The sequence below is a fragment of the Mustela lutreola genome, chromosome 3 (assembly GCF_030435805.1).
Source record: "Mustela lutreola isolate mMusLut2 chromosome 3, mMusLut2.pri, whole genome shotgun sequence".
NCBI classification, from domain to species: Eukaryota; Metazoa; Chordata; class Mammalia; order Carnivora; family Mustelidae; genus Mustela; species Mustela lutreola.
This window is the reverse complement of record NC_081292.1, coordinates 142,581,208-142,604,707: the sequence shown is the minus strand read 5'-3', so window position 1 is coordinate 142,604,707 and position 23,500 is coordinate 142,581,208. Positions and strand designations below refer to the sequence as shown.

The window sequence follows — 23,500 nt, the reverse complement described above, 5'->3', positions numbered from 1 at the left end:
GATTGCAAACACCTGAAAATCCATCGGCAGATCGAAGAGAAGAAGAACAGCAATTCTGGAAACAGAAAAACAACCACTTTCTGAAAGGTAGGACCGGCGGAGAAGTGAATCCAAAGCGACGGGAAGATAGACCCCGGGGGGAGGGGCCGGCTCCCGGCAAGCGGCGGAGCAACCGCGCACAAAATCAGGACTTTTAAAAGTCTGTTCCGCGGAGGGACATCGCTCCAGAGGCTAAACCGGAGCGAAGCCCACGCGGGGTCAGCGTGGCCTCAGGTCCCGCAGGGTCACAGAAGGATCGGGGGTGTCTGAGTGTCGCAGAGCTTGCGGGTATTGGAACGGGAAAGCCGGCTACAGAGACAGAGCCGACAGTAAGCTCGCAGCTCCGTGTTACCTTGAACCGGTCGCAGGCTCGGTGAGCTCGGAGCGCGGCCGGAGGTCAGGCAGACGGGAGTAACTGGGCGCTGTTCTCTGAGGGCGCACTGAGGAGTGGGGCCCTGGGCTCTCGGCTCCTCCGGGCCGGAGACCAGGAGGCCGCCATTTGTATTCCCGTCCTCTGGAACTCTACGGAAAGCGCTCAGGGAACAAAAGCTCCTGAAAGCAAACCCGAGCGGATTACTCACCCCGGCCCCGGGTAAGGGCGGTGTAATTCCGCCTGGGGCAAAGACACTTGAAAATCACTACAACAGGCCCCTCCCCCAGAAGATCAACAAGAAATCCAGCCGAGACCAAGCTCACCTACCAAGGAGTGCGGTTTCAATACCAAGGAGAGCAGCAGAATTCCAGAGGAGGAGAAAGCCAAGCACGGAACTCATGGCTTTTTTCCTGTGATTTTTTTTAGTCTTGCAGTTAATTTAATTTTTTCTTTTTCATTTTTTTTTTTTTTTTCTCGCCTTCGGGTAAAATTTTTTTTTTTTTTAACTGTTACCTTTTTCTTTTTTAACGATTTTTTACTAGTTTATCTAATATATATATATATTTTTTTACATTTTTCTTAGGTGTTTTCTTTTTTAAAAAAAAATTCTTTTCTTTTTTTTTTTTTTTCTTTTTTCTTTCTTCCTTTTTGAACCTCTTTTTATCCCCTTTCTCCCCACTCACGATTTTGGATCTCTTCTAATTTGGCTAAAGCATATTTTCCTGGGGTTGTTGCCACCCTTTTAGTATTTTACTTGCCCCTTCATTTACTCTTATCTGGACAAAATGACAAGACGTAAAAATTCACCACAAAAAAAAGAACAAGAGGCAGTACCGAAGGCTAGGGACCTAATCAATACAGACATCGGTAATATGTCAGATCTAGAGTTCAGAATGACAATTCTCAAGGTTCTAGCCGGGCTCGAAAAAGGCATGGAAGATATTAGAGAAACCCTCTCGAGAGATATAAAAGCCCTTTCTGGAGAAATAAAAGAACTAAAATCTAACCAAGTTGAAATCAAAAAAGCTATTAATGAGGTGCAATCAAAAATGGAGGCTCTCACTGCTAGGATAAATGAGGCAGAAGAAAGAATTAGTGATATAGAAGACCAAATGACAGAGAATAAAGAAGCTGATCAAAAGAGGGACAAACAGCTACTGGACCACGAGGGGAGAATTCGAGAAATAAGTGACACCATAAGACGAAACAACATTAGAATAATTGGGATTCCAGAAGAAGAAGAAAGTGAGAGGGGAGCAGAAGGTATACTGGAGAGAATTATTGGGGAGAATTTCCCCAATATGGCAAAGGGAACAAGCATCAAAATTCAGGAGGTTCAGAGAATGCCCCTCAAAATAAATAAGAATAGGCCCACACCCCGTCACATAATAGTAAAATTTACAAGTCTCAATGACAAAGAGAAAATCCTGAAAGCAGCCCGGGAAAAGAAGTCTGTAACATACAATGGTAAAAATATTAGATTGGCAGCTGACTTATCCACAGAGACCTGGCAGGCCAGAAAGAGCTGGCATGATATTTTCAGAGCACTAAACGAGAAAAACATGCAGCCAAGAATACTATATCCAGCTAGGCTATCATTGAAAATAGAAGGAGAGATTAAAAGCTTCCAGGACAAACAACAACTGAAAGAATTTGCAAATACCAAACCAGCTCTACAGGAAATATTGAAAGGGGTCCTCTAAGCAAAGAGAGAGCCTACAAGTGGTAGATCAGAAAGGAACAGAGACCATATACAGTAACAGTCACCTTACAGGCAATACAATGGCACTAAATTCATATCTCTCAATAGTTACCCTGAATGTGAATGGGCTAAATGCCCCTGTCAAAAGACACAGGGTATCAGAATGGATAAAAAAACAAAACCCATCTATATGTTGCCTCCAAGAAACACATTTTAAGCCCGAAGACACCTCCAGATTTAAAGTGAGGGGGTGGAAAAGAATTTACCATGCTAATGGACATCAGAAGAAAGCAGGAGTGGCAATCCTTATATCAGATCAATTAGATTTTAAGCCAAAGACTGTAATAAGAGATGAGGAAGGACACTATATCATACTCAAAGGGTCTGTCCAACAAGAAGATTTAACAATTTTAAATATCTATGCCCCCAACGTGGGAGCAGCCAACTATATAAACCAATTAATAACAAAATCAAAGAAACACATAAACAACAATACAATAATAGTAGGGGACTTTAATATTCCCCTCACTGAAATGGACAGGTCATCCAAGCAAAAGATCAGCAAGGAAATAAAGGCCTTAAATGACACACTGGACCAGATGGACATCACAGATATATTCAGAATATTTCATCCCAAAGCAACAGAATACACATTCTTCTCTAGTGCACATGGTACATTCTCCAGAATAGATCACATCCTCGGTCCTAAATCAGGACTCAACCGGTATCAAAAGATTGGGATCATTCCCTGCATATTTTCAGACCACAATGCTCTAAAGCTAGAACTCAACCACAAAAGGAAGTTTGGAAAGAACCCAAATACATGGAGACTAAACAGTATCCTTCTAAAGAATGAATGGGTCAACCGGGAAATTAAAGAAGAATTGAAAAAAATCATGGAAACAAATGATAATGAAAATACAACGGTTCAAAATCTGTGGGACACAACAAAGGCAGTCCTGAGAGGAAAATATATAGCGGTACAAGCCTTTCTCAAGAAACAAGAAAGGTCTCAGGTACACAACCTAACCCTACACCTAAAGGAGCTGGAGAAGGAACAAGAAAGAAACCCTAAGCCCAGCAGGAGAAGAGAAATCATAAAGATCAGAGCAGAAATCAATGAAATAGAAACCAAAAAAACAATAGAACAAATCAACGAAACTAGGAGCTGGTTCTTTGAAAGAATTAATAAAATTGATAAACCCCTGGCCCGACTTATCAAAAAGAAAAGAGAAAGGACCCAAATAAATAAAATAATGAATGAAAGAGGAGAGATCACAACTAACACCAAGGAAATACAAACTATTATAAGAACATACTATGAGCAACTCTACGGCAATAAATTTGACAATCTGGAAGAAATGGATGCATTCCTAGAAACATATAAACTACCACAACTGAACCATGAAGAAATAGAAAGCCTGAACAGACCCATAACCAGTAAGGAGATTGAAACAGTCATTAAAAATCTCCAAACAAACAAAAGCCCAGGGCCAGACGGCTTCCCGGGGGAATTCTACCAAACATTTAAAGAAGAACTAATTCCTATTCTCCTGAAACTGTTCCAAAAAATAGAAATGGAAGGAAAACTTCCAAACTCATTTTATGAGGCCAGCATCACCTTGATCCCAAAACCAGACAAGGATCCCACCAAAAAAGAGAGCTATAGACCGATATCCTTGATGAACACAGATGCGAAAATACTCAACAAAATACTAGCCAATCGGATTCAACAGTACATTAAAAAGATTATTCACCACGACCAAGTGGGATTTATTCCAGGGCTGCAAGGTTGGTTCAACATCCGCAAATCAGTCAATGTGATACAACACATCAATAAAAGTAAGAACAAGAACCATATGATACTCTCAATAGATGCTGAAAAAGCATTTGACAAAGTACAACATCCCTTCCTGATCAAAACTCTTCAAAGTGTAGGGATAGAGGGCACATACCTCAATATCATCAAAGCCATCTATGAAAAACCCACCGCAAATATCATTCTCAATGGAGAAAAACTGAAAGCTTTTCCGCTAAGGTCAGGAACACGGCAGGGATGTCCATTATCACCACTGCTATTCAACATCGTACTAGAGGTCCTAGCCTCAGCAATCAGACAACAAAAGGAAATTAAAGGCATCCAAATCGGCAAAGAAGAAGTCAAATTATCACTCTTCGCAGATGATATGATACTATATGTGGAAAACCCAAAAGACTCCACTCCAAAACTGCTAGAACTTATACAGGAATTCAGTAAAGTGTCAGGATATAAAATCAATGCACAGAAATCAGTTGCATTTCTCTACACCAACAGCAAGACAGAAGAAAGAGATATTAAGGAGTCAATCCCATTTACAATTGCATCCAAAACCATAAGATACCTAGGAATAAACCTAACCAAAGAGACACAGAATCTATACTCAGAAAACTATAAAGTACTCATGAAAGAAATTGAGGAAGACACAAAGAAATGGAAAAATGTTCCATGCTCCTGGATTGGAAGAATAAATATTGTGAAAATGTCTATGCTACCTAAAGCAATCTACACATTTAATGCAATTCCTATCAAAGTACCATCCATCTTTTTCAAAGAAATGGAACAAATAATTCTAAAATTTATATGGAACCAGAAAAGACCTCGAATAGCCAAAGGGATATTGAAAAAGAAAGCCAACGTTGGTGGCATCACAATTCCGGACTTCAAGCTCTATTACAAAGCTGTCATCATCAAGACAGCATGGTACTGGCACAAAAACAGACACATAGATCAATGGAACAGAATAGAGAGCCCAGAAATAGACCCTCAACTCTATGGTCAACTAATCTTCGACAAAGCAGGAAAGAATGTCCAATGGAAAAAAGACAGCCTTTTCAATAAATGGTGCTGGGAAAATTGGACAGCCACATGCAGAAAAATGAAATTGGACCATTTCCTTACACCACACACAAAAATAGACTCAAAATGGATGAAGGACCTCAATGTACGAAAGGAATCCATCAAAATCCTTGAGGAGAACACGGGCAGCAACCTCTTTGACCTCTGCCGCAGCAACATCTTCCTAGGAACAACGCAAAAGGCAAGGGAAGCAAGGGAAAAAATGAACTACTGGGATTTCATCAAGATCAAAAGCTTTTGCACAGCAAAGGAAACAGTTAACAAAATCAAAAGACAACTGACAGAATGGGAGAAGATATTTGCAAACGACATATCAGATAAAGGACTAGTGTCCAGAATCTATAAAGAACTTAGCAAACTCAATACCCAAAGAACAAATAATCCAATCAAGAAATGGGCAGAAGACATGAACAGACATTTCTGCAAAGAAGACATCCAGATGGCCAACAGACACATGAAAAAGTGCTCCATATCACTTGGCATCAGGGAAATACAAATCAAAACCACAATGAGATATCACCTCACACCAGTCAGAATGGCTAAAATCAACAAGTCAGGAAATGACAGATGCTGGCGAGGATGCGGAGAAAGGGGAACCCTCCTACACTGTTGGTGGGAATGCAAGCTGGTGCAGCCACTCTGGAAAACAGCATGGAGGTTCCTCAAAATGTTGAAAATAGAACTGCCCTATGACCCAGCAATTGCACTATTGGGTATTTACCCTAAAGATACAAATGTAGTGATCCAAAGGGACACATGCACCCGAATGTTTATAGCAGCAATGTCCACAATAGCCAAACTATGGAAAGAACCTAGATGTCCATCAACAGATGAATGGATCAAGAAGATGTGGTATATATACACAATGGAATACTATGCAGCCATCAAAAGAAATGAAATCTTGCCATTTGCAACAACATGGATGGAACTAGAGCGTATCATGCTTAGCGAAATAAGTCAAGCAGAGAAAGACAACTATCATATGATCTCCCTGATATGAGGAAGTGGTGATGCAACATGGAGGCTTAAGTGGGTAGAAGAATAAATGAAACAAGATGGGATTGGGAGGGAGACAAACCATAAGTGACTCTTAATCTCACAAAACAAACTGAGGGTTGCCGGGGGGAGGGGGTTGGGGAGAAGGGGGTGGGATTATGGACATTGGGGAGGGTATGTGATTTGGTGAGTGCTGTGAAGTGTGTAAACCTGGTGATTCACAGACCTGGGGATAAAAATATATGTATATAAAAAATATATGTTTATAAAAAATAAAAAATAAAAAAAAAAATTAAAAAAAAAAAAAAATTATGGGGATAAAACATTAAAAAGGGAAGAGACATGGAAATGCCTAGTCTTGGAGATTACTTAAGGTTACTTGAAGCTTTAAAAATAGGCTATAATTATTTTAAGATTATGTTCTTTTGTAGGACTAAATACCTATGTGTTATCTACTTTAATAGGACCATGTTTTAACCTCATCCATCTCAGGATAACTGTGGAGATTTATTTCCATGGTCATTTTTATTCCATGGTTGGGGCTCAGTGGTTTGGTCCATCATAGAAACATAATTCATGGCTTGTGGCCATCGTACCACAGTGGAGGGTCTACTATGGGCTATCATGTCCCTCTACCCATTACAGGAGGACTATTCGGCATTCCTGGATGAACCATAGCCTGCTGGGTTCCATGTCTTATTGGCAGAGAAAGATTGAAATGCTAGTTGGAAAGAAGTTTGGGTTTAGGTTGATTCTATTTTTGCTTAGCATCTTTACCATTTAAAATGTGCTCATGCTTGAGGCACCTCAAATACATTTTATCAATTCTAAATTCATATACAGAGATACTTTTCTCTGAGTGAGCTCCAGTGAAAATGAAGTGACACCTGGTCCTAATCTTGTGAATCGAAAGTCAGAGTGAACAGTCTTTTTTTTCCTTCTTGACACTTTGCTTTTAATTCACACTGGATCCTTTCTGTTGAGTTAGTAATTTCATTTTAAGTATAGAAATCAAGTTTAATTAAAGCTTTCTTGCCATTTAAAATAATAATTTGTTTATTTAGCATTCTTAATTACCTTGAGTAAATTGCCTATAGAAGCTCACCTAATTCATTTGTTTGTTCAAATTATTACTGTCATTTGCATATTTTGAAAGACACCACTTTAATGAAACACTGGGGTGAAGGCAGGGCAGATGATACTTTCTGAGGCAAATGCTCAGGCAATGGTCTTTCTGCTCAAGTCTGTTTGTTCAGCTGGAAGGTTTGTATCATCCTACTGAGTTTTCACAAAAGATCAAAGTCTTAAAAAGCTTTAGTATCGGAAAATCATTAGAAATGAAATTTCATTAGAAATGAAATGTGAACAGCATTCAGCCAGAAACTGCCACTTAGACCTCTCCTGTTAACTTCTTATAACAAATGCAGATATGCCTCTCCTTAACCTCAAGATTTGTTCTTGCAGGTTGAGGGTGTATGTAACATTTCTAATGCATTTGAGGACCTTAAGATAATTTGTTGAAAGGCTTTCTGTTAATAATGGAAAAATGTGATGTTGAATAAAGGCAACAATTTTGTTCTGAGGGTATTAGAACCATTTATCAGTGTTAATAACCAGCCATAGGAGAGTTTAGAGAACTTATATTGATAAATAGGTAAGAATGATTTTTTTATTTGGTTATCAATTACTTTACATTTTAAGAATGGATCTTAGCTCATAATCTTTGGGAGTGCTATTTTTTACTGTTCTGTGGGAACTTTTCTCTTTTTTTAGCATGGAGGAATGAGGGATTTCTTCACAGTTCTGCACAAGTTTGCAGGATACTTTGATTGAATCAGTTTCTGATTTACTGATTTTAAGTAAATCCTGAGCCTCCTAAACTTTAGAAACTGACTCATAGTTCCCACTATAAAAAAAAAAACAGTTTGATAGAGCATAATAGAACACATTGCATTAATTTAAGTATCTCCAGGTTTTCTATTGCCTATAACCAAAATGTGGAAAACATTCTAACAAGAGCCCTTCATTAGTGTTTGTTATATACTAAGAGCATCTCTGAATGATGTGGCCAGAAGGCATATCTCAAATAGGAAACATTCTCTCTTTTGTACTAATGGATTATTTGTAGAGAAAGCACATATGCATCTTAGGGAACACTAGTATTAAAGGAAATGAATAACAGAGCCAGTTTTTGATGTTTGCACTCCAATTTAAAGGTCTATGATAAAGACAGGATGATTGTTCCTTTTGAGCCTGGTTGAGCCTGCGTCCTACTCTTCTGTCTTTGTTCATGAAGTCACAGCCCCTGGTCTGCCATTAATAGGGCTTGGGCTTTTAGACCTTCTCCCTGTTGTAACAGAGAGGATGCTGTCCTCATTCTCCAGAGCCCTGCCAGGGTGACTTAGTAACCCCATGACCTTGGGCAGGTTACTTCCCTGGACTGGTTTCCTTATGTGGAAAGTGGTCGTCTGTAGATGAATTTTAGACCCTTTTTAAGGGCATTCTAATTAAAATTCTAGGTTTCCAGTGGTAATGGATTATCTCTGATCCATATTTCTACCCACGGTCTCCATGCACCCAGGTGTGGGATTTGGGAAAGCCAATTCCTGGAGTCCAGGTGGAGTGAGAAGGTATGAATTAAGGTGAAGCAGGTGGGCTCACAGGGTCATCAAGCCTACTGCCTTATCATGCTCTCAGTTCTGATAAACCCACCTATGTCCACACACTGAACATTTGACCGCACCTGGGTCTGTAACTCTCCCCACTCCTCTTCTGGGGTAGAGGAAAGTAGGGACGCTGGAAGGATCTTAGAGATGCAGATATCTGGAATATGCTCTTGGTGTCTAAAATAAAATTCTACCTTTGTTTAAAGGACACAAAAGAATTATTTTCCTCTTGTTTGACTTAGAAAACAAAAAAACTCTAAACATTGTGACTTGTAAATGTTTATTTTTTTTGCATTAGTAAAGTATTTTATTTTTTAAGCTACAAAGTAAAACTATCAATAAATATTCCTAAAAATTCAAACCTTATACAAAAGATGTTAAGTAAAAAAATGAAAGTCCTTTCTACTACTATTGGGGTGGGGGGGGCGGCTATCCACTACTAACACTTCTGTTTGGATATTTCCCAGACATTTTCCCATGCACATATCAATGCAGTTACCATATATGCCTGTCTTTTTGCCTTAAAAATCGAACTATACTGTAAACACAATTATACAAACTACTTTTTTTTTTTTACTTAAATGTCTTTCATAGATATTCTACTGTGAGAATACTTATAGATCACAGCAAGGTATGTGTTCATTAAAAACAGCTGGACTTGTTTGTATAACTATGTAGACATAATAAATCATATAAAAGCAGTAGCTCAGTAGGTAGTGTCAAACTGTAACATACTTCATCTTTCTGTTTTAGGAATGTTAGTGAGAACTGACCATTCTCTAGGCAGCCTGGGGTTACTTGCCCTGAACTTTGTTATAAGCTGGTTCCCAGAACGAAGATAACCTTGTTCCTTAAAGTAGTTCTCTATTAGCTATTCTGATGAATAAATATATACTCATTGTCCATAAGCTAATATGTAACCCTTCCAGGTTTTATATTTAGGTACATGCATTTTTAAATTTTGCCTGTGCTAATGCCGTGCTTACTACATGTCAGGCTCAGTTCTAAACACATTTCAAATTTAAACTCATTTGATTCTTATAACAACTATATGAGGTAGGTACCCTCATCCCATTTTAGTTTCTTGTGATTTTTCCATCTAACCAATTGTGTTATCTGCAGAAAATGGGAGTCTTATTTCTTTCTCTCTAACCTTTATTCCTTTTATTAATCTTTTCTGCCTTGTGCTGGTTAGGCCCTCCAGCACCAGGTGAGTAGGAACTGGTGAGAGTAGACATCCTTTTCTTGTTACTGATCTTGGGGGAAAGCATTCAATACATCATCATTAAATAAGATTACAGCTGTAGATTGAGGAAATCTCCCATCCATTTTTAATTTGCTGAGAGTTTTGATCATGAGTTCATATTGAACTTTGTTAGATGCTTTTCTGAGTGTATTAAAATTCTTTATGTTTTTTTCTTTTTTATTCTGGTAGTATATCTATTATAATAATGGATTTTTAAATGTTAAAACTGTTACATTCCTAAGATAAACCCTAGTAGGTCACGATGTCAAACAGGATGATTATCTTTGTATATTCCTAAGTTTTATTTGGTAATATTTGTTAAGGAATTTATGTATCTATATTCATAGATGCTGAGCTGTAATTTTCTTTTTTCATAGTATCTTTGTCAGATTTGGCATCAGGATTAAGCTGGCCTCATTCAGTGAGTTGGGGGAGCTTCCATCCTGCTCCATTTTCTGAAAAAAAGTTTGTGTAAGATTAATATTATCTTTTCCTTCAATATTTGATAGAATTCACCAGGAAACCAGAAAACCTAGAGTTTTCCTTATGGGAAAGATAGTGTGTTCAATTACTTTAAGAGAGATTGAGCTATTAAGATTTGTAATTTCATCTTGTGTTGATTTAGTTAAGTTCTATTTTTTAAGAAATTTGTCCATTTTATCTAAGTTTCCAAGTTCATTGACATAAAGTTGTTTATTATAGTTACTTATTTTCTCTTCAACATATTCGGATCTCTAGAGACATCTTTTTCATTCCTGATACTAATTTTTATTCCCTTATTTTAATTTTTCTTGATCAGTCTAGCTACGAATTTGTGAAATTTATTGACTTACAAAGAACTAAGTTTTGGTTTTCTTGATTTTCTCTATTGTTTTTGTTTTCTTTTTCATTATTTATGCTTTTTAAAAAAAGAATCATTATTTCCTTCTGTCTGTTTCCTTTGTATTTAATTTGCTCTTTTTTTCTAGCTTCTCAGTTGAAAATTTGAGTCACTGCTTTTTGCCTTTATCCTTTTCTACTATGAACACTTACAGCTATAAATTTCCCTCTCATTACTTAACTATGGCACATGAATTTTTTTTTTTTAAGATTTTATTTATTTATTTGTCAGAGACAGAGCGAGCGAGAGCGAGCATAGGCAGACAGAATGGCAGGCAGAGGCAGAGGGAGAAGCAGGCTCCTCGCAGAGCAAGGAGCCAGATGTGGGACTCGATCCCAGGACGCTGGGATCATGACCTGAGCCGAAGGCAGCTGCTTAACCAACTGAGCCACCCAGGCGTCCCACATGAATTTTGATATATTGAATTTTCATTACTCTTTACTTCAAAATACTTCCCTCAATTTCTTCTTTCATTCAAGAGTTGTTTAAAAGTGTGTTCTCAATTTTCAAATATTTGGGGGTTTTAGGTATCGTATTGTTACTATTTTTAGTTTAATTAAATTATAGGTAGAAAATGTATTTGGTAGAATTTCAGTCACATGTAATTTATTGAGACTCTGTTTATAGTACACCAGTTGTCTGTGTTGGTGAATGTACCATGTACACTTGCAAAGAATGTGTATTCTGCAGTTGTTAGGTGTAGTGTACTGTAAATGTCAAATCGGCCAGTATAGTTGATAGTGATATTTAGGTCTTCCATGTTCTCACTCTTTTTTTTGTTTGTTTTGTTTTTGGTTTTTGTTTTGTTTCGTTATGTTTTTATCTTGTTGTTCTATTAATTACTGAGAAAACAGTCTTAAAATCTCCAACTATGATTTTGGATTTGTCTCTTTATTCAGTAATTCTGTCGATTTTGTTTCAAAATATTCTATTATTAGGCACATATCCATTTATTCTTTTTACTTCTTTCAGATGAATTCCCTTTTTTATCATTATGAAGTGTCCGTATGTCTGGTAATACTCTTTGCCTTAAAATCTAGTTCGTATGATAATATAGTCACTCCAGCTTTCTTTTTTCTTTTTCCATGCTTTTATTTTCAAACTATCTGTTCCATGTATTTTCCATGTATTTAAAGAATATGGAGAACACATAGATGAGTTTTAATTTTTTACCCATTCTGGCAATTTCCATTTTTAATTGGAGTATTTATCTGTTCACATTTAATACAATTATGTATGTGTTTGGATTTAGATTTACCAGTTTGCTATTTGTTTTCCCTTCATGCCACTACTTATTTATTCCTCTCCCTCCCTTTCCTGCTTTATTTTGATGTAACTGAATACATTTCAGAATTCTGCACTAGTTTGGTTCTTCAGGAAGCATGTGCCAAGATGAAGTTATATGTGCAAGATAAAGAGGAGAGAGGCAGGCATCTGACATCTGTGAAAAGAGGGAGCAAGAAAGGAGAATAGGTAGAAAGAACCTCAAACTGCATTATGATTTTTAGAAAGTCTCTGCCAGCCTGCTGTACGATTTTGGTCAAAGATTGTTGATAGATGAGTGTTGCACTGGGCAGAATTAGCCAAGTACACATATCCCTGTCATGTTCAGTCACTGACTAACTGCAAAGAACATAGCTTTGATTCACTGACCGTGGATCACAAAGGGGCTGCCGTTGGATGGTGTCAGCAAAGTGCACTCCTCACAGCTGATTGTCAAGTTTCTTCTAGAAGGGAAATCCAAGTGTGGCACCTTCATAGCTACCATAAATTCCATTTTAGTTTTTCTATTGGCTTTTTAATTGTCTCTCTTTACATTCATGTTTAGTGATTGTGTAGAGATTACCATATATATTGTTAGCCATTCACATTCTACTTAGAGGTAATGTTGTGCTGCTTCACGTCAAGCATTGAAATATTTCAACCGCATCACTCCTCCATCCTCTGTGCTGTTTTGGCACGTATTTATGTTACATCTATTTATGTTATAAGCCCCATGATAAAATGTAATAATTTTTTTTAAGAAGTAGTTGTATGTCTTTGAAAGCATTTCAAAGGATTGTGTGTGTATGTTTGTGTGTGTGTGTTTTATACTTACATATTTACCATTTACCATTTTCAGTGATCTTCCTTTCCTTCCATAGACCCAAATTTGTGGAATTTATTTTTGTCCTGTAGAACTTTCTTCAGCCTTTTAAGTAGTGCAGATCTGCTGGCAGTTAACTCTTTTAGGTTTTATTTTTCTGAAAATGTCTTCATTTAGCCTTCATTCTCTAAGAATATTTTTGCCAGATATAGAATTATGGCTTGACCATTAATGTTCCTGTTGACATTATAAAGATGTCATTCTTCTATGTTCTAGCCTACATTACCTTTGATGAGAAATTAGTATAGTTTTATCCTGTGTATAATATGCCATTTCCCCCTGGTTGCTTTCAAGATATTCTCTTTGTCTTTGAATTTTAGTAGTTTGAATATGTGCCCTGGCATGGGTTTGTATTTTGTTTTGTTTTTACTTATCCTGTTTGGAATTCACAGAGGTTTTCAAATTTATAAATTTATATCATTGTTTTTACCAAATTTTGGCAAATTTGGATTATTATTTTTTCAACTTTGTTCAATTTTTTTTTCCACTGGACCCTGAGACTTCGTTCATTCTTAAAGTTCTCTTTGCTTTTTCACAAATTGGATAATTTATATTATTTATCTTCAAGTTCTTTGAGAACTTTTTATTACTTTTTTCCTAATCTGCTGTTAGATCATCCAATGAATTTTCTTTTCAGATTTTTTTGTTTAGTTTTGGAATTTCCAATTTTTTTTTGTAATTTCTCCTTCTCTGCTGAAATTTCTATTATATTCTTTAGCATAGTTATAATACCTGCTTTAAAAATCCTTGTGGGCTAATTTCAGTATCTGTGTCATCTTAGAGTTGGTCTATTTCTTTTGAGGATGGGCTTTCCTGTTCTTTGCCTATCTAGTAATTTTGGAATGTATCTTGGACATTGTTAGTGACATGTTATAGAGATTCCAAATTATGTTACATACCTTTTAGAGTATTGATTTTCTGTTTTAGTAGGCAGTTAGTCTAACAGTCAGATTCCAAGTTTGTCTTCCCTGTGATAGACAGCAGCAAAAATCTGTTTAGTTCTTGCCATCTTAGCTGGGATACTTGAAGTCTGCTACATGTATATATAGTATTGGGAGGAGTCAGAAATTTGCTCAGATTATATGTACTGAATTTGGGGCTTCCCTTCTGTGTCTCTCTTCTTTCTGGGGCTTCCTCCCACATTTTATAGCTGCTGCATCTCTAATTTCTCAAATAGTAAGAGGGCAGAGATCTAACCACTATGTGGAACTGACTGACTGGGTCTCCCTTTAGATAAAAAGCTCTAGAACATGAGTAATTTATCAAGAGCCATTCTTTCAAGTGTTATCCTCTCCACACCCCCGGCTCCCCCTCTCCCATTAGCTCTTTCCTGTTCTTGTCACTCTCCAGTGCCTTCAAGTAGCAGTTGTTTTTTAATATTTTATCCAGGGTTTACTATTGTTATTTGTGAGAAGGTTGGACTGATATGAGTTATTTTTATGACCAAAAGCATTTTTATGACCAAAACCCACTTTAGAGATGAATTTGAAAGACACATTACATTAAGTTTAAGTACCTTACCCAAGGTCACACGGTTGGTAAGTGGCAGGGCTGTTATTTGAACTCAGGCAGTTTGGTTCCATAGTCTTAGGGTTTCTTCCAAGGGTAGACTTTAATGGTATGAATTTTCAGGACAGTGGCAGGAAGTATAGTAAATACACCTGGACTCGTGGGGCCTTACAGTGTTACTCTATTATGCATTGGGCCATTGTCAAGATCTTATCACTCCGTGGATACTTCTCATGTCTTTGGGCATTTACATTATTTTATATGTAAGTTTACACACAATTTGTATTCAAGGATTATATTGTTCTTGGTTAATATGTTGTCTCTAGTTATGAGAAATCTCATATACTCAAGATCTTGTGATGTTACTTAGAAGTTAGTGAAGTTTATCATGTGGTTCTTTTAGTGATTAAAATAAAGAAAACTTTTGAAGGAAAGTAACATCAATAGTAATATAATGAATGTATAGAAATTATTTATTGAAGAAACTCAGGACCATAATTATGGAGTAGTTGACTTTTAAAAATGTAAATCTAAGATTAATTTAGCTGGTGCAAACCATAGACATTGGACCAAGCTAGAGTATACTTTGTTTTAGAGTTTCTGCTCCTTGTTTCTCTTTTCCTCCTCTGGCCTAAGTCAGTTTCAGTTAACATTCATGAAATGATTCCTTTTATCTTATTCCTCTAAACCTTGATATTATCTTCACTTTGCATTTACAAATCTGACTTGCTTCATATTGATTCACCATAGTTTGTAAGCTGGTTTGTAATGAAATCTTATTTGTGGATGTTACTCTCAAACTAAAGGAAAAGGCCTATGTAATTTGCTTTTGGAATTCTCTCACATCCCACACCAGTCCTTGGATACCATATTTATGCTGACCGGCCAGTAAAGAGCAGAGGTTCAATACTTGATTGATTGATGGTTCTGAATCCCAGCCAGTCAGTTCTGGGAAGGTGGGCTTATCTTCTAATTTTAATGAAACTGAGTCCTTGAAGGCCATGATAAAGATTTTGGCTTTCATCCTAAGACTAACCGGAAACGATGCAGAGTTTTAAGCAGTGGTGTGACAAGCCAGATTTAAATTTTTAAAATAATTACTCTGAATGTTTGTGGAGCAGTTCAGTATAACCAAGTTCTAGAGGATAGAAATTAATATAAATGATTAAAGTTTCACCAGGGATATCATCTAGAGGAACTGATATCCCAGAGAGTCTTCAAGCAGAACCCCCAAGTGTATTTCTCTGGACTGCAGTATTGAAGAATGTTGAGAAACAGAAAGTTAGAGACTGATTTTTTTTTTTTTTTTTGGTCAAGGGCCTGAAATGTGAATATTTTGCTTGTCTGAAAAGAAACATTATATTTTTATAATGAAAAATTAAAGCAATGTAAGTATCAAGGAATTAGGAATTAAAATTTAAAAACTACTAAAAATGGCAAGTCTACATTTTATGCCTATATGGAAATGGATATCATAATTTATTAATTTTAAAAAGCAAACTTGGGGCGCCTGGGTGGCTCAGTGGGTTAAGCCTCTGCCTTAGGCTCAGGTCATGATCCCAGAGTCCTGGGATTGAGCCCCCACATCGCATCGGGCTCCCTGCTCAGCAGGGAGCCTGCTTCCCCCTCTCTGCCTGCCTGTCTGCCTACCTGTGATCTCTGTCTCTGTCAAATAAATAAATAAAATCTTTTAAAAAAAGCAAAATGAAAGATGTAATATGTGTTTATAATTATGAAAACGATCATATTTTCTCTTAACAAAAATATACAAAAATGAAGTTGAAACTTGTTATACTTTATTATCCACCAAATTCTGTTGCTTAACAGCTGTTAAAAAGTTATGCTGTTTAAAATGAGAAAACAAGCCTAATATTATTTCAGTAATCATGAAAATCTGGGCTAAAAGCATTGAGATCCTGCTAAGAGAGCAAAAAATTTGGAAAGATTAAAAACTTTCATATGAAAATGCACTCTGACGTGTTTCTTCTTCCCAAACATTTGTGGAGATTGAGGAAATTCTAAATGTGTCTTAAAGCAAGGAACTGACAACTCCAGAAATAAATACAGTTTTGGCTCATGCTTCAGCTGCTACTTACTAACAGGTTATGGCAAGGTTAATAATGATTTGTTTGATTGATTCCCCCAAATTTTTGTAGATTTTTGTCCTTCTCATATGTAACTTGCTAAATTATAGCACTCATGTTCCTCATTAAAATTAACACTAAAGGATGCATATATAAAACAAACATGGGTGGAAAAAGAAAGATTTCTCAGGAATAAAAGTCAGCCAAAGGTACACTGCCCCATGGGCAGCAAGTGGGGTATCAAGTTACTGTGGTTTTGTAAACAGTGTCAAGTCTGTATTCTGGGCTGAAAAACTGGCAAACGACAGCTCTCCCTCATATTTCCTGAGGTCCTTTGCACCATTTTAAAGGATAAATCATAAATAGACCTTTGAACTAAGACAGTCTCGCTGGACCTATCCTTTTGCGACTGACTTCCAGTCTCAATGGGATATTGAAGGGGAGGCTGGATAGAATAAACAGTGGAATCCTTGTCCGGGAATGACTGCCTGGCAATTGTTTCATGGAAAACAGGGAGGGGTGGGGGACAACAACCCTGCTCTGTTCACTGGCTCTTTAATTTAGATTACCAATGATAAAGCCGGGGCTACGGCTAAAGAAAGGTAGGATGCATACGCAGAAACATTAGTGCTAATATGCTGCAGAAAGACAAGATAAATCAGCCCAGCTCTCATACATCACTGAGGGAGAAGCTGATTGCAACTTGACCATGTGCCTGAGTAGTCCCATCAGTGAGAAGAACAGAACATGGATTAAAAAAAACTAGAATGTACCCTTAGGGCTACTGCCGTGCTGGACCTGGAGGAAGTGTCTGGTGTAAGTTTCAGCTTGTTTTATCCACGCATTTACCAGTGTGTTCCCACGCAGGGAGCTTGTTTCTCTTTCTGTGTTTTCATGAGAGCTTCAAGCATGTTTATTTACAGCCGTAGACTTCATTTCGTACGGATGTAATATCAGCCTAATAAAGTTCTTAACAGAGGACAGTTTAGCCCAGTGTTTGTCCAGGAGAGAGAGAAACGTGAAAAAGTGATGGTTCTCCTTACTGTCTATAGGAAGCCTGTGGGTGAGTTTTTGGTTTTTGTTTTTTGTTTTGTGGGGGAGGTGAGGGGTTAGAGAGGCAGATTTTAAACTAAAAACTCTGTTCTTTTGCCATTCACTTAAAAAAAAAAAATGTATTGGTAACCCAGCATTTCGTTCCTCCTGTGGTCTTTTGTTTTTGAAAAACTCTGTTTGAATATGTAAGCCAGACTGCTCGGAACGCATTATATTTTATGACTGGGATGTTTGTATTGTTTCATATCTGTTATTAGACAAAATAATCATAAAGGGTGTTTTCTATGGACCTTTTTATATTCCAAAATTAAATACAGATGGTAATTTCCAGCAGTTTTAAAAATTTGTCAATTATTTAATTTAGCATCACTTAAGCATCTGCACAGGGAGAAAGCTGAGATGGTACAGAAGCTGAATAAGCATTGATTGCTCGTCTGAATTGCATCTTTAAAGTTTTTGCCTCAAATCTCTGATTTCACAGTTTATTTTTACCAAATTAGATTATCATATTTCATTATCAAGACTGCAAATGGGTGGAACCCTCTCAGATATCCTACATTTCCCGTTAAAACAGTGTGCAAAGCGCCTGCGGATTGTTAGTCTGAGGGAAATTCTCATGCGGGCTCCCCGAGAAGATGGCTTAAATAATGCATGGGTAAGAGTGAAGCAAGATGGAATTTATGGCCCAGACACTGAGTTCGGGCTTTTGTTCAGAGGAGAGACTACATAAGTGTGAGCATATAACATACTCCCAGGCTCCAGGGGAAGGGCGTAACTGCATGAAATTAGTGGCCACATGGTGCTGTCCACATGTTATTCAAAACAAGCCTAAAACAGTCCACAGAGCCTAAAGTGTAGTTTGAGGAGGGGAGGTAGGGGAAACTGGAAGTGTCAACGGCAAACAGATTCCCCTGACTGAAAATTCCATGGGACAGACACAGGAAGTGAGCGTTCGGTAGGGGGCAGGGTGGGCCTAGAGAGAATGGATGTGTGGCTGATGAAAAGCAGCATGGCAGTCTTGTTAGGAAAGAATAAACCTTGACCAAACTGCAGTATTCTATATATTATGTCTTCCATCTTGTCCTAATTAGAGGAATATGTCTGCTGAATCCTAATCTCTTTAATTGTTGATAGAGCAGGCATGCGATTTGCTATAAATACACATGAGCATTCATTTCTGAAATAATGGCTGTTGCCAAATATATTAGACCGACAGGAGTGCAGGACTAGGGAAGGCTGTGCTGAATAGTTGAGTTTTGGAGGTAATGGACCAGTTGAGATTCATTGCACAGCTGGGCCAGCAGCTGCACCCAGTGCTCTGTCAAGTTTGGCCTCCAATTTCCTTGAACTTGTCCTTGTTTGCCAAAATGATGAACATAGCAAGAGCTCATTTCAAATGAGCCTGCCGCAAGCAAAAAAGACCCTTTCCAAGGCGTCTTTGTCAAGGTATATAGTCAACAGCAGCAGTGGCCAAATGAGGTATTGATTAGGGAATGGGAAGTTTGAATAGTCATAAAAATAAAAACCAAAGGCAAAGTGGTAGAATGAGGTAAGCTGGCAGAAGACCAGAGGACATTAAAAGGCTGCATTGGGTCATCACTGTCCTAACTAAAGGACATATGGAAAAATCCCATAATAATATCCAGCAATAATTATCTTCTAGTTAGGAAAAAATAAATAGGCCCGTAGGTTGGAAGGCAGCCCAGTAATCTCAACGCCTTTTTTCCTAACATTGTATTGTTCTGATATTCCTTGGGACCGGGTCAAGAGGAAGTGTCGTAGAAAGCATTTTATATTAAGATGCATCCAGTGACTAAACAATGTGATTAGTGGCAAGCCAAAATAAGAGTAGCAAGGACCCTCCCTCCATTTCTTGGTCCTGGTTTGAGCAAGTATTTATTTAGCACGTGCTACGTATCCAGCATGTTCTAGATACATACTCTAACTAAGTGGGTTATAAACTCTTTGAGAGCAGACTAGTGGATTATACTTCTCCTGTATAAATCCCATTTCTTGAAAACCATTGCCTTGATATTGTAATAATAGCAAGTCTCTCTACTTCCTTGACTTTGGAGAGATTAAATATCAAATCTTTGCCATGCAAATGCCTTATTTTCCTGCTCCAATGAAGATGACTCTCTTCGGATTTGAGAGCTAGTGACTTGAGCATTTATAAGATAGGTGATTTGGGACAAAATACTTAACCTCTGGGAGAGTCTGTTTCCTTGTATGTGAAATGAAGAAAGTAACACTCATTATGCAGGACCGGGAGGAGGAGAGATGCTTAGCGCAGAGGCGGTGTTCTCTTCCTTCACAGGGAATAAGCAGGATAAGTCACCATATGGACTGAATGCCCGCTGGGCATGGAGGTGGGCATGGGGAGAGAATGAGGAGGGCAGCAGAAAAGCTGGCTAAGAGTCTGTTACAGAACCTTTGGTGAGAATATAACCTGAGACAGGATGGTTCCAGTGGAAAGAGAAAAGGATGAATCTGAAATAAGTTTTAAAGGGAAAACTGACAGAATGTGACAGCTGATTACATTAAAGTAGGATGAAGAAGAATATTATAAAGAAGAAATAACCATGGTGCCAAGGGAAAAGGATTATGGGTTTGTGATAATGGCAAGGTTGAGTGTGTGTGCCTGTGTTCCTGTGTGTGTGTCGGGGGAGGGGCGGTGTTTGTTCTCCAAACCCAAAAAGCTGAAACAATACAGTTCTTCAGGGACTTATAAACCAAGAAAACATAAGAAGAAAGAAGAGGAAATTGGAATGCCTAGTTAACTTATGTAAAGGGAAAGAAAAAAATCAATAATAAACCAATAATATAAGACTATTGCTGACAATAGAGTGAGAATTCAAAGGAATTGCTTAAAATGGCAAATCTATGTTTGGAGTTTTTCCCAGACAAGACCCACAATCATCAAATAATAAGGCTCTTCTGCAATCTTGGAACTTATTTAAGTTTTCCTGAGTTAAAAAAATGCCACCAAGAGGATACAAATAGTGTCAGGGTTGGGAAGAAAAAGAGCATGAGGAATGAAAATTCTCAAAATAGCTTGGTTCTAAAGAGGCGATGGAAACTAAAAGATAGCCGGTTGACCTTTCAGAACTTAACCATTCATTATGACTTGTCAGAAAGTGTCAGGAAGTTTGACAACTGTTATTCCTTAAATAATTTGTTGTGATTTTTCAGGAAACTCAAGCAGGAATCAAAACTATGCCAAACCATGGTTGTGGACTGGCAAATAGGTTGTGGTCCAAATGCTCATTTGTAAACCCTTTATCGGAACAATGTTGTAAATGTCTTCAGGTTCCTTTACGAACGTCTATACAACTCATCCTATAGTAGAAGTCATGTACGTTTGCAATTAAAAATTGATAGCTAAAAGACTTTATGTTAATGATTAAAGCACAAGCAGTATCTTAAGAATGGAAAATGTTTTGAATGCCAGTACTTGGAGAAGTGCAGCTTAATTACAAGATGGTGTGGGATGTGGCTTTTTTTTTTTTTTTAGTTATTTCTATATCTTTTTTTTTTTTAATTTCTTTTCAGCATAACAGTATTCATTGTTTTTGCACCACACCCAGTGCTCCATGCAATATGTGGGTATTGGGGAGGGCACGTATTGCATGGAGCACATATTGCATGGATGTGGCTATTTTAAAACTTATGTCCACTTTCATTGGTTTTAAGAAACTTTGATTTCTTTAATTTTGAAATGTAGCGATTTTCTTGTCCTTTTTTTATGAATTTTACCCCTAATAGTACCTGCCATGTTTTCACCCATTGAAAAAAGAAGGGGAATGAAGATGAGATAAAGAGGGGAAGAAGGGGGACACCTGGGTAGAAAGGGGACACCTGGCTCAGTGGGTTAAGCCTCTGCCTTCAGCTTAAGGTCATGATCTCAGGATCCTAGGATGGAGTCCCGCATCCGGATCTCTGCTCGGCAGGGAGCCTGCTTCCTCCTCTCTCTCTCTCTGCCTGCCTCTCTGCCTACTTGCGATCTCTCTTTGTCAAATAAATAAATAAAATCTTTAAAAAAAAAAAAAAAAAGAGGAAGAAGGAAAGAATGATTTACCTAAGGTAGCTGGGACAAAAGTTAAAAGAAAGAGGAGAAAGAGCAGGTTTGAAGAATGGGTGAGAAGGATATTGCATGAATGGAAATTAAGGGAGTTCTGACATTGAGAAGAGTGTATGAGAATGCGCATGTCACCCTTAAGGAGTGAAAAGGGGAGACCACTGGGCCTGATAGCTCACTGTATCAGCCACCAGGGGGTGCTTCAGACTCAGAGACGTTCTTTCTTGAATAGGCGACATGCTCATGTGACTGATAGACTTGAGGATAGGAACTTTGGTCCCCTTAAGTTTCCCCCTTTTAGCCCCCTCTTGTCCATGCCTTCCCTGTTTGGTGTGGATACCATGGCCCATCGTTTCAACCACCCTCTTACCAATATTTTCAGTTCTCTCATTCATTCATTCAATAGAGATGTATGGAATGATTCCTATTTGTCAGGCATTGTAGTATTAGGTACTTAGGAATGAACGAAACAGATCTTGCCAGCCCTCAATGCCTACCAGGCCAAATACCATCCCTTAATCAATGCAGTTGTGTGCTTTCTTCTGCCTACAACCAGACTGCCAAGCACTGCTTGAGAAGATCATACCACTGTCCATATTGATGCTGTGATACATTTATGACCTCCAATCTCAATTGGACCCCTCAGTATAGCTCAGTGATCCTTATATGTTTTCCTGATATATTACTGACATTCTCTCCAACACATGTTTGAAGACTTTCAGCTTTTCTCCAACCTTTGATCAAGCCACATCAGTAGATAGCCTCTCATCTCCGCATTCAGGATTTCAACTTCCTGTCACCAGACGGATTACCTGCATAACCCAAATGAAACTAATTGCCTCGAGGACCAATCTGCTTGGTGATAGTCAAATATGACTCCAGAAAGCCTTGGAAGAGAATGGAGGTCTTTACTGATAGTTTCTTGAGGAGTCAACAAGACCAAAAGAAGAACTAACCCCAGAACACATAGTCAGATTTCCTAAAAATTGTTTTTATACATCTTCTTCTCCGAAGTCTGGCTCCTTGTGGCAGCTATCAATTTGTAGATGGTTCCTGACTTAAAGTGGTTCAACTTAATGATTCTGTGACTTCGCAGTGATGTGAAAGCAATATACATCCAGTAGAAACCAAACCTCGAATTTTGAATTTTGATCATTTCCCAGGCTAGGGATATGTGGTACCACACTCTCTTGTGATGCTGGGCTCCCAGTTGCCATGTGATCACAAGGGTAAATAACCAATACACTTAGAAGCATTCTGTGTTTCACTTTCAGTACAGTAGTCAGTAAATTATTATGTGATGTTCAACACTTTATTACAAGATGGGCTTTGTGATAGATGATTTTGCCCAAATGTAAGCTAATGTAAATGTTCTGAGTGCATTTAAGGTAGGCTAAGGGGCTCAGCTAAGCTATGATGTTTGGTGGGTTAGGTGTGTTAAATGCATTTTTGATTTATGATACTTTCAACTTCCAGCAGGTTTATTAAGATGTAACCCCATCATAAGCTGAGAAAGATATATATCCTCTTTTTCTTCTCTGCCTCCTCACTTGCCCCCACATTAATTAATCTCATCTTCCTCCTGTCTGTCTGCTCTCATTCCTTCATAGATAGAACAAACTATCTTGGTGTTTGCCATTTTCCTCCCACCCCTGACCTCAGTCAGCATAAGTCCTAGATAGTTCAGCAAGCAAATTATCCTTTTTCTGAGTAAGAGCAAGGCATTGCAAATATTGGTGACTTAACACACACATATTTTTAAATTGTCCACTTGTGTTCATGTATTCCACCTTTCCCCAGGTTAAAATAGAAGAGGTTTTCCCTCTTCTGAT

General features: G+C 37.9%; 1 protein-coding gene across 12 annotated transcripts in view; it reads left to right on the top strand.

The window, feature by feature from the left end:
* RAPGEF4 (Rap guanine nucleotide exchange factor 4) overlaps positions 1 to 23,500 on the top strand; it is a 301,768-nt gene that overhangs the window by 109,780 nt on the left and 168,488 nt on the right. For 2 of the 12 annotated variants that reach the window (XM_059167028.1, XM_059167026.1), the window contains exon 1: positions 17,177 to 17,353. The exons of 9 other annotated variants lie outside the window; for them this stretch is intronic. The gene's annotated coding sequence lies outside the window, so the exon portion shown is untranslated. Of the gene's footprint in view, positions 1 to 17,176; positions 17,354 to 17,456; positions 17,601 to 23,500 lie in introns of those variants that run through there. One more of the 12 variants, XM_059167027.1, reaches the window with a different exon arrangement.